Here is a 13,254-nt window from a genome sequence, read left to right on the forward strand (position 1 = left end):
ACATTTTTCTTTTATTCATGTTAAATTAAATTATTAAATTAATTATTAAATTATTATTAATTAAATTAATTAATTAATTAATTAAATTAATTATTAAATTATTATTATTAAATAGAAAAAAAGTTATTACATTTTTTTTTGGTAGCGGCTTTCATCAGCCACCCTGTATATTCACGAGTAATGTCCAGAGTCGTAAAAAAATCCCTCCTGCCAAATTTCGAGAGAATCGGTTAACAAATGACCATTTTATTGCATTCTTACTGAAAATCGGACGAATATATATATGGGAGCTATACCCAGATCTGAACCGATTTTTTCCAATTTCCATAAGCTTCGTCTCTAGGCCGAAAAACATGCCAGTACCAAATTTTAAGACGATCGGATGAAAACTGCGACCATAACCAGGTAAAGTTCGAAGATGGGCTATATCGGACTTTATCTTGAAATAGCCCCCATATAGACCGATCTGCTGATTTAGGGTATTAGGCCCACCGATCTCTCGATTTAAGGCTTTGGGCTCATAAACTGTGCGTTTATTGTCCGAGGTCGCCGACATTTAGGACGGTGAGTTAAGATAAGCCCCCGACATACTTCTGCAATACGGCACAGATCGGTCCAGATTTGAATATGGCTGCCATATAGACTGATCTCTCGATTTAAGGTTTTGGGGCCATAAAAGGCGCATTTATTGTCCGATGTCGCCAAAATCTGTGACAGTTAGTTGTGTTAGTCTCTTCGACATTTTGCAGCAACTTATCCTAAATCGGTCCAGATTTGAATAAAGCTGCCATATAGACCGATCTCTCGATTTAAAGTATTAACCCCATAAAAAGCGCATTTATAATCCGATTTCACAAATTTGACTTATGTTCGGCTTTTCGACATCCGTGTCCTATATGGTTCAGATTGGTTTATTTTTAGATAAATCTACTAAAAAGATCAATATTTTGTTATACACAATTGAACAACTTGTACTTATTAGTATTTGGTCCAAACCGAACCATATTTCAATATAGCTACTATGGGGCATGAGATTTGCATTTTTCACTGGATTTTGATGGGTATCCAAAGCTCGGCCCGGTCGAACGCCTTTTTATTTTTTTTTTATTTGAGTTATCCAGCCGATATTGCTTCTTTTTTAGAGCTTTCATCAACTTTGGATGTAATATGACACTTTTCTTCAATAAATAAACCTTTAATTTTGCCTTTTTATTGTCTGTCGTCCAATCATTACACAACTTAATTTATCAGTTTTAAGTAGGTTGTGTAGTGTTTGTACGATTTTCCTTTTTATACCCTCCACCATAGGATCGGGGTATACAAACTTCGCTATTCCGTTTGTTTGATAAAGCTCCCATATAAACCTATCTCCCGATTTGATTACTTGAAACCTTACAAGCCGCATGCGGTGTTCTGCTACGAGTTGCATCATCTGTTCCAGGTACATATAACCGATCTCTCTCGATTATCCATGCTCGCTTCCTAGAAGCTTTAATGTTTGATGGTTTGACAGAAATTTGGTATGTAGAATAATATTATGCCCTTCAGTTTCGGCCCGGCCGAACGCTTTTAGTTGTTTACAGTTCAGCTGGCAACCCATAGGATTCGGCTGCCTTTTTTACGGTTTAGTCAGGTCATTGCTTCTTCGACCTTCATCGGGAATTATTGGTTCTGCGGAAACCGCCATTATTGAATATTAGCAGCTGGGAAAAAAGTTCTTTCCATATCCTAAGCACAATATCTCTATCTTTTACCAAATATCCTTCTTTGTCTCTGCAGGAGGATGTTTCCGTACCAAAACCCATGTGTTCTTCTTCTGCCTCTAATGTTTTTGATCAATACGGCAACAGACCAGAGCCTCTGGTGGAAATCAAACCCACCGATTACCCTTACCCTTAAAAAAACTACAAATAAATTGAACTTTAGGGAAGAATTGCAACAAAGTCAATAATTGTTGTAATATTTGTATTAGTTTAACTGCAGGTCTCAATCATTCTAACATAGATAGGCATCTATATTTACTCTTAAATATTTGTTTTAAATTTGATCTCAACTGCAAAAAAAGACAAATATTTACTAATGGCATACAAAAAATTTAGGTTTTTTGTTCGATTGTTTCAAATAGCCGGGTGATATGTCTAACACAACCATTTAATCGAAACAAATAGCATGGTCGAATATTTATTAAACATTTGTATTTGATGCGAAATCATTCAAATAAACACAGCGGCATGTGTGAAACCGCAAATTATTTGCTAAACATGATAAAAGTTCATATTAATACCATTACCCCTATGCACTCCAACACTTGGCATTCAATGGCATAGAGCGAACGTCAAATATGCCCGCAATGGCCAAGGCAAGGCTTGACCATGGAATGCCACAAATTTGCAATTTAACATTAAAATGTTTTGTGGTTTTATTTATATGGCAATAATTTTAGGAATTTGGAAAGGATGACTTTGTATACGTACCCACTGCCACAAATTTATTATTCAAATTTGTTAGTTTTAATTTGAATGTTACTATGGATGGAAGAAATTTTGCTATAATTTTAAATATATGATCCCTTTCCCCTTAAGAAAGCATAGTTTAGGAGATACAGGCAATTTCAACTATACCAACTAGGATACCGAATTTTAATGATTTTTCAGAAAATTTTTGAATGTTTTAATGATGTCACGAATTGTTGCTAATGTTCATCTAGGACTAATAATTTTGGAGAAACAGTTGGTTTAAAGTTTTTATTTTGTATTTAGTTGAAATTTCAAATTATATGATAATGTTATATCGGTGGAACCCTATCGCTCTAAAATGCATAGTTAAGGAAATACAGTCAATTTATGTTTTTATACCCACCACCATGGAATGGGGGTATATTTACTTCGCTAATCCGTTTGTAACACCTCGAAATATTCATCTAAGACCCCATAAAGTATATATATTCCTGATAGTCTTGACGTTCTGATTCGAACTTACCGTGTCCATTCGTCCGTCCGTCCGTCCGTCTGTCCGTCCGTCTGTCTGTCCGTCCGTCTGTCCGTCCGTCTGTCTGTCCGTCCGTCTGTCCGTCCGCCCGTCCGTCTGTCCGTCCATCTGTCTGTCTGTCCGTCCGTCTGTCTGTCTGTCTGTCTGTCTGTCTGTCTGTCCGTCCGTCTGTCCGTTCGTCCGTCTGTCCGTCTATCCGTCCGTCTGTCCGTCCATCTGTCCATCCGTCTGTCCGTCCGTCTGTCCATCCGTCTGTCCGTCCGTTTGTCCGTCCGTCTGTCCGTCCGTCCGTCCGTCTGTCCGTTCGTCCGTCTGTCCGTCTGTCCGTCCGTCCGTCTGTCCGTCTGTCCGTCCGTCCGTCTATCCGTCCGTTCGTTCATCTCTCCGTCTGTCCATTCGTCCGTCTGTTGGAAGCACGCTAACTTTCGAAGGAGTAAAGCTATCCGCCTGAAATTTTACGGAAATAATTTTTATTTGTGTAGGTCGGTTCGGATTGTAAATGGGCTATATCGGTCCTCGTTTTGATATAGCTGCCACATTAACCGATCTGGCATCTAGACTTCTTGAGCCGCTAGAGGGCGCAATTCTTAACCGATTTGGCTGAAATTTTGCATGACATGTTTTGTTATGACTTTGAATAACAGTATCGAATATGGTTCATGACGGACCATAACCTGATATAGCTGTTATATAAACCGATCTAGGATCTTGATATCTTGAGCCACTAGAGGGCGCAATTATTATCCGATTTGGCTGACATTTTGTACATCGTCTTCTCCCATGACCTTCAATATACGTATCGAATATGGTCTTAATCGGTCTATAGCCTGATACAGATACTCTATAAACCGATCTCGCTTTTTTACCTCTTGAACCCCTTATAATACCCACCACCGTAGGATAGGGGGTATATTCATTTAGTCATTCCGTTTGCAACACATCGATATATCAATTTCCGACCCTACAAAGTATGTATATTTCGGATCGTCGTAAAATTCAAAGACGATTTAACCATGTCCATGTATCTGTCCGTCCGTTTATTGTAATGACTCAAAAATTGAGATATAGAGCTGAGATTTGGCACAGATACGTCTTTGCACGCTGCTTAAGTTTTTGAACGGGCCAAGTCGCATCATATTTGAATATAGCTGCCCATAAAAATTTGTATTTTTCATCCAATTTTGCAGAAATTTAAAACAGTGAGTAGTTAACGGCTTCCCAACATCTGATCTAAATATGGTTTATATCGGACAATATTTAGATATAGCTGCCATATACACCGATTTCCCGATAAAGGGTCTGAAGACCATAAAAGCTTTATTTATTACCCGATTTCGCTGAAATATGCAAAAGTGGGTTATTTTAAGACTCCCGACATCTGACCTAAATATGGATTAGATCGGTCCATATTTAGATATAGCTGTCATATAGACCGATATACCTGTTAAGGGTCTGAAGCTCATAAAAGCTTTATTTAATACCCCATTTTGTGGAAATTGGAAATACAAAACTCAAGAGTGACTTATATTTATTAGACCACTCAATGTCAGTGCCGAATTTATTATCTCATATTCACCAGATTGTGGCTAAAGGGGGTTCAGATATACCCGAAGTGGTGGGTATCCAAAGTTCGGCCCGGCCGAACGTAATGCCTTTTTCAAACTTAGCATGTTGCTTTACTTTTGTTTTACTAAAATTAAAAATTTCTGGTTTATCGAATAAATTTATTATTTTCTTTTATTGAAGTCACGCATTAACGACCATTTTCCTCTAAGTATGAACCATCATTAACACAAAACTCCGTATATAAAAGCATATACGATTAAATTTGTCACATATACCGTATTTATAAAATGGTATCACTTACGAAAGCTGCATACTAAACATAAAACCCCTTCAAAAGAGTTTATTCCATTTTCTTTTTGTTTTTTATGAGCAGCAAAGTGAAACTCATTCCCTGTGACAACTTAAAATTAAAGAAGAAATTTCAATTATGCAATATTTTACGACATGCAAGACCCCCACATACCAAAAAAAAAAAATTTGGTTGGGGGAAAGTGCAACGTTTGTTCATCGTGTTCCATTTGTATCACCACGAATTAAACCAACAACCGTGACAGATGAACATAACCAGATTCAGATCTGGTTACAGTTGCTGCTCCTGTGTGTGTGTGTGTGGGAAAACTAGCTTTGTAAAAATGGAAAATTTAAATTTACAAAAATACATAAAGTAACAAAAAAACAAACAAATAGGAAGAGGCAAAAGGTGGGTGGTGCGGACTATATAACATCCTATACCTACCCTTTAAGTACAAATTGGAAGCTATATCTAATTCTGAACAGAATTTAACAGAATTCGGTGGATGATTTCAAATGGGTTATAAAACAATCCGCACAAAATTTGAAGAAAATGTGTTCACAATTCTAATAACTACGGCCTATATGTACAAGTAGGGTGATGTACATGGTAGTTAAATCTCATCCGATTTTGATAAAAATATACAAAAATGTCATAGAGAATTATATATGCCACATTTCCTGGCAATCGGTTGGCAAATGACCACATTATTTCATACTACTCAAAGTTGGACGAACGTAAATATAGGAGCTATATCTAAATCTTAACCAACCTAAGATATTGTGGTAGTAATCGAAAAAAGCGTTCTGCAAAATTTTGGGAAGAATGGCCAATAAATGTGCTTGCAGCGGTTCTAGAAGTATAGGTGGGAGCTATTTTTATACACACCACCAAAGGATGGGAGTATACTAATCTAATTTTCACTGTGAAAATTTCTTTAGCAAATTTTCACTGTGAACATTTCTTTAGTAAATTTTCACTGTGAACATTTCTTTAGTAAATTTTCACTGTGAACATTTCTTTAGTAAATTTTCACTGTGAACATTTCTTTAGTAAATTTTCACTGTGAACATTTCTTTAGTAAATTTTCACTGTGAACATTTCTTTAGTAAATTTTCACTGTGAACATTTCTTTAGTAAATTTTCACTGTGAACATTTCTTTAGTAAATTTTCACTGTGAACAATTCTTTAGTAAATTTTCACTGTGAACATTTCTTTAGTAAATTTTCACTGTGAACATTTCTTTAGTAAATTTTCACTGTGAACATTTCTTTAGTAAATTTTCACTGTGAACATTTCTTTAGTAAATTTTCACTGTGAACATTTCTTTAGTAAATTTTCACTGTGAACATTTCTTTAGTAAATTTTCACTGTGAACATTTCTTTAGTAAATTTTCACTGTGAAAATTTCTTTAGTAAATTTTCACTGTGAAAATTTCTTTAGTAAATTTTGCTAAAAATATTTTCACAGGGAAGATAAACATTAAACATTTCAGAGCGATGATTTTTTGATTTTTACATGGAGCCCTTCTAATATACCAAAAATATGTAAGTTGCATTCCATATCTGCTCATACATACTTGTAAACATATTTTGATATATCTTTAATATATGTATGACACATTTGTATGAATATATATTCGCAAGCCGAGAGTGAGATTCTGAACACATGCATATGGTGTTCATCATAAAAAGGGACACTCGCGACAAAGGACATTGCGATACAAATACAAACCAACAACAACCATGGAGTAGGAATATGATGCTGGCGTTACATTGTTGTGTCGGACAAATGTATAGTTGTATAAGTATAATTTCCGCTGTTATGAATTCCCATACATATATTTTCTTTTTTTGGAAAAACTCCTTTACTTTCCTGGCGCTGTTGTTGTTGTGGCTGTTCATGTTATTATTATTGTCCTGTTCAAAACTTTGACACATACATGTCCTTTTGCATTTTGTGTAAGGGTATGGGTGTGTATGGGTATGTTAACGCCGGAATTCATAAAGAATACCGCAAAATATATATTCTATGTAGAAACGATGGGAATATAAAAAAACTTAAAAATTGTTTTAAAGAACACAAATTTAAATGTGGAGGAGTGAGTTAAACATTTGGACACTGGTAAAAATATCCAAATAAATGAATAATGCACCATGTTATGTCTCCTATGCAAAAAATATTGAAACACTTTTAAAGTATATTAACGAAGGAGGAGGAGGCTCTTGATAAAAACGTGAATTCCATTGGACGGGACGGGTTTTGGAATAATGAGGTTATATGCCAGCTATATCCAAATATCAAGGGGCTTACCTTAACTCACTGTCCCAAATTACGGCGACATCGGACAATAAATGCGCCTTTTATGGCCCAAAACCTTAAATCGAGAGAACGGTCTATATGACAGCTATATCCAAATCTGAACCGATCAGGGCCGAATTAAAGAAAGATATCGAAGGGCCTAAGAGAACTTACTGTACCAAATTTCAGCAAAATCGGATAATAAATGTGGCTTTTATGGCCCGAAACCTTAAATCGAGAGAACGGTCTACATGGCAGCTATATCCAAATCTGAACCGATCTGGGCCAAATTGAAGAAAGATGTCGAAGGGCCTAAGAGAACTTACTGTTCCAAATTTCAGCAAAATCGGATAATAAATGTGGCTTTTATGGGCCTAAGAACCTAAATCGGAGGATCGGTATATATGACAGCTTATCCAAATACGGACCGATTTAAGCCAAATTGACAAAGAATGTCGAAGGGCTTAAGAAAACTTACTGTCCCAAATTTCGGTAAAAATTTCGGATAATAAATGTCGCTTTTATCAGCTTAAGACCCTAAATCGGCGGATCGGTCTAAATGGTGGCTATAGAAGATATAGTCCGATATGGGCCATCTTCGAACTTAACCTGCTTGTGAACAAAAAATAATGTGTGGAAAGTTTCAGCTCAATATCTGTACTGTAGCGTGATTTCAACCAACAGACAGCGGTACCAAGCGGAGTCTCAGAGAGTGCCTATGGTGCTCAATATGACAAGGCGAGTTATTGGCGCCATTTTATTCCCGCGGCGATCGGTCCTTTAAACCGGAAGGAGCTAGCTCACACAGGAGCTTGACGAGGATCGCCACCTCCACATGAAAATGTGGCTACAACAACAACATGGAGTAGGAAGTTGGGTGTTTTTAAGGGACCTGTCCTGGATAGGGTGGTGTTACAACTCTCTTTGGAGGCCTTGAACATTATTTCAACTTCGAACGTTGAAATAATGCGCTCTTCTCCTGTCCCAACTTGATAAGAAGAAGTTGGGCTGTGGGCCGGGGACGATGCACTGGATGTTTACGGTGTTCAGCCAATTCTCTCCTATAGTTGTAATGTGTGGCACAAGGCTCTGGATAACTTTGCCCTACCCAGGATGATCGAGTCAGTACAGGGTATCGCGGCATTGCTATTCTCTGAGGAAAGGGGAAGTACTCAAAGAGGCGCTAAATGGCATTATCGATCTTATCCCTTTGCTCCTACATGTTGGAAGTGTTTCAACAGAGAGTAAGGAAGTCAGGTGCATTGGGGCTCCTCAAACTCGGGCCATTCTTCTGTTCTGTGGGGGCATGGTATTGCTGCGTGGCACCATGTTTAATGCGGCGCGACTGATTATACACCGGGGGAGTTGATGGGTTGGAAGACGTTTTCCCTCCCTCTTCTCGTGACCCTCTATTTAAAGGGATGGGTCTAAATTGGATGGGCGCAATGGAGCAGGAGTCTTCATTGAATTCCTTGGAATCAGGGAAACTTATAGACTTCTGGACAGGTGCAAAGTCTTTCATGTGGAGTTCTTCAAGATCCTGAAGGCACTGGAGACGATGTTAATGCGGGAGCGGCGGCCCGAACATACTATCACAACATACGTGAACAATCGGCCAGTGTTGAAGGGTTCGACTTCGGGCCAAATTAAGTCAAAACTGGTAAAAAGATACGAAGAGCTTATATGAACCATGGGAAAGGCTGTCAGGCTCTGCTGGGTCCCAGGCCATCGAAGTGTGGCGGGAAAAGAAGCGGTGGACGAGCTGCCCAGGATTGCTGCTGATCTTGCTATGAAATTAGTGAGACCTCTACTGTGAGAGCTTCCTGGTAGGATGGGCGCCTTTACGAAAACTACGCAGATAAGGCGTGGTGCTGTAGATCCTAGGGTGCTGCCCAGGAAAGGATCGCTGATTGCCTCTGATCTTGCTATGAAATTAGTGAGACCACTACTGTGCGAGCTTCCTGGTTGGATGGACGCCTTTTACGATAATTGCGCAAATAAGGCATGGTGCTGTAGGTCCTGGATTTTAAAAAGTTGTGGCCGAGTATTGTCGCTATCCTTGGGATGAGAAAGCAAGACTGCTATGGGGAATCCTGACTGATCATCGCAACGTCTGATCTTTGACGTAGCGCAGGGTGCAGGAATAGACAGACTTCTGCAAAATGTGCGATGACGAGTGAGTTTTTTTTTCTTGTCGTATGCGTTTTGCTTTTATGTCCTTATTTGATGTCATGTTTCGTTCTGTGGTGTAGTTTATACACTTGTTCTGCATCACCTTCTTCCTACTTTCTTCTAAAGTGAAAACAATGAACCTAAGGTCTCCGAGTGAAGCAGCTAGAAGTTGCAGCTACATTTTTATATGGAGGTACTGATCCTCGTCGAGCTCTTTTGGGTGAGGGCTAGTTCCGGTCCATAGGACAGATCGTGCGGAATCATTATGGCCATTGGTTATTTAAAGGCGTCAATAACTCGCTTTGTCATTTCGAACATCATAGGTACTCAGTATTCAAGCAAGGGCCGGTGCCGGCCGGCCTCTCACTGAGACTCTCAACTCGATACCGCTGATTGTCCACGAGTGCAGTTACAGCTACTCCATACGAAGCATTCCAATATCCGCAAACTGTGTACATTCGTTAGCTCTTCTCTTTTTCGCAGAATTTTGGTATAATGTGATGTATGCAGACCCCTACACACCCCTATGGTGTAGATCGAACTATACTATTTGGTTGGTTTGGTCTTTGAATCACTAAGACAGTAAATTGTGTTAGTCCCCTCTACGCCTCAAGCGAGTTAGGTCCAGATCGAACCATATTACGATATAGCTGCTAAGGTTTTATAAGCAGTGTATTTTTCAGCGGACTTGATTTAATGGGGTTAGTATGTATATCTTAAAGTTCGGCCCGGCCGAACGTTGCACTTTTACTTGTTCGAGGTTACTTCATAGTGGCATGGGGCGTTACAATATCCGCGCATTATTTTCACCTTAACCTAACATAAGATCTTGAACCTTAACGAAGACTGCTGAAAGGCTGGCCTGGTCTTGGAGTAGCCTTACGATTGGGCGAGATCCTGCAGACTAAAAATTAACCTGAAGAGACCTGAAATCTGGCTGTTTACAAAAAGAGCTACGAATCGTTCGATTCACCCTGGGGTTATATTAATTCAGACTAGTTTGTGATAAACCGAAGCTATGGTTGGTGATTATGGTTCCATCCCTTTTCGATAACTTTTAATAATACTTTTTTTTTTTTCTTACAGTGTTTCAAGTGAGTCCAACTCCAGCTCAGCTTCCTTGTGAACGGTGGCCGGCCCACAGGCTCTTTGCTAACAACAAAGCAGCATTCCTTGCGCTTTTGGTTTCGATGTTGGTGTTTTTCGAAGACCCAAAAGGACATAAAATAGCAACTGACGTGCATCTGCAGCCCAGCTTACAATTTTGTGTACGTTTGCACAGCGAACATACAATTTAGGCGGTGACATTGTCGGTTTCAATTTTTCACATTCATCCAGTTTGGGTATTTTTTTCTTGAGTTTTTTCTACATTTCTTTGGAACACACCCATTTTGTTATTCCATTTCCATTTTGGGGTTTTTTCTCTGCTTCATAACTTTAAAAATATCTTATGGACTTAAATATTATCGTAAAGAGTTTAGAGACTTTTAGATTGAATTTGGTAAGGAAAAACTTTTCAAATTATATGAAAAAAAGTTTAATGCTAGTATTTTGCATGCGGAAGTGTTTGTTAGATTCAGATAGAATTTTCATGGCAATCAAAACAAAAACGGAAAATATTTTCTTCAGTTTTTCTATGACTTTAAGCCTGAGGTAAACTTTGGAATAAAAATTCTTATGAATAGTTATTTGGAAATTCTTCATAATTTCCATTATTATTATGACAATTGATAAAATAAAATTTTGGATGTCAATTTGTGTGGTGGGGGGGCTTGCTATGCGGTCAAGCAAAGAAAATCTGAAGTATGACAAGTTAAAAGTTGGTGGTAACTGGGTTCAAAGTTAAAAAACATATTTTTTAAAAAAGGCATCTTTCTACACCATGCCATCTGGAGTTGGTAATAAAAAGAAAACCCTTTATTATAGGGATTACAAGTTCAGAATGATATTGGATATGGAACATTTTATGGTTTGTGAAATTTTGAAAATTTTAGGATCTTAGTTGCATTGGCCAATAGAGACCTTCGGTGAATATGGCCTCTGTCTCCCGATTTAGAACCTTAAACCCATAAAAAGAGCATTTTATCCAATTTTTACTTAAAGAGAATATTTTTATATTGGGTACCCTTTTTTCTTTGTTTGCTTGTCTAGGAATAAGAATTTCACAAAAAATTTAAACTTTTTAAGTCATTTCCTTTATCCTCTTGGTATTATACTCCTTGTAAGCATAAATTCCCTTACTTAGCTCTGCAACTACACCCTGCATTTCATATTTTGCCCCTTGGTATCGGCAGGTGTCTTCTATGGAAATATTTGTGTGATTTCATTGAAATGAATACTTTTTGTCAATTTTGGGAATATTTGCCATTGTATGCAAATGTTTTACAAGATTTTTGGGGATTTTATCGTTCACTGATTGTTTGGTCATAAAATTCAAATTTGTTCTTTTGGTTTTACTTTACAAGATAAGCTAGCAGCAGCAGGTGTTTTCTCTTGGTCATGGTTATGTCTCATATGTAGACCGAATTTAGATGCAAATATCAAAAAATACAGTTTTGTCGCAAAACCCAAACATAGTAGTGTAGGCAATATCGATTGAAAATTTATAGTCAATCCGATTGGTATTTCCTTATTTGTGTATTGTTTTATTCATACTTTCATATGGAGAATGGAAATGAATAAAGCCATAACTTTTGGCAATGAAGGTTGTTTGTAGTTGAGGAAAAACAAAATCTATTTTATTACAAATTTTATTTTTTCACAATGAAAATTTACTAAAAACAATTACAAACGTGCTTATGAATACACCACCATGAATTCTACAGTATGGGGCTCAAATAAAATGTATATAGGAGTAGTATACGAATCTGATATCCAAATGTGGGACCAAGTGTCCCGTCCAAAAACAACCCCCAAAGAGGACAAATTTACTACAATAGCAATATGGGGCTCAAATGAAAGGCGTTTGGGAGTAAAGCACGAATCTGATATCAATATTCGGTAAAAAGTGTGTATGGGGCCACCCCACCCCCATAACACCACCCATTTAGGACTTATTTGCTGACCATTCCAATATGGGACTGTAATAAGAAGTATTTTGGAGTAGAACACTAATCTGTTATACGTTTTCATGGACAAGCCACTGAACGGTCGCCCCATCCCCCAAAACACCCCCGAAACTGGTCATGTATGCAGACTATGGAAAGATGGGGCTCAAATGAAAGGTATTTAAGAGTAGACCACAAATCGGATATCAACATTCGGGACCAACTGCCAAGGGGACGTCCCTCCACCATAACAACGCCCAAATAGGACGTATTTACTCTTCATGACAATTTTGGGTCTTAAAGGGAGTGGATCTCGATATTGATAGTTTTTAGGGCCCATACCCTAAACCGGACATATTTGCTGACTTTTGCAATAAGGGGTTTAAATGAAAGGTATTTGATATAAGAAAACGAATTTGATATGCAATTTCGAGGCCAATGGAAATATGGGGTTGAAATAAATGATATTTGAGAGTAGAGCACGATGTTGTTATATATTTTCAAAGCTAAGTGTTTGGGGCAGCATCCCACTCCCCAAAACACCCCTAAATGTGGGGCTCAAATGAAAGGTATTGGGGGTCTACCCCTTCCCTAAAACATCCCACAAACAACAAATATTTACTGACCATCGCAATATGGGGCTTATGTAAAGATATTTGGGGGTAAAATACGAATCTAATACCTAAATGTTGAACCATGTATTTCGGGCCCCGCCCCTTTCCCAAAACATCCAATAAACTCCCCTTAACCCAATGGCAATATGGCATTTGAGAGAAGAGCACGATGCTGATATTTTTTCTGGGCCAAGAGTCTAAGGGAAACACCCCTAAATCGGACATCATGACAATATCGAGCTGAAATAAAGACTTTTAATAATGGAGTATAT

Source organism: Stomoxys calcitrans, chromosome 3 (assembly GCF_963082655.1).
Source record: "Stomoxys calcitrans chromosome 3, idStoCalc2.1, whole genome shotgun sequence".
NCBI classification, from domain to species: domain Eukaryota; kingdom Metazoa; phylum Arthropoda; class Insecta; order Diptera; family Muscidae; genus Stomoxys; species Stomoxys calcitrans.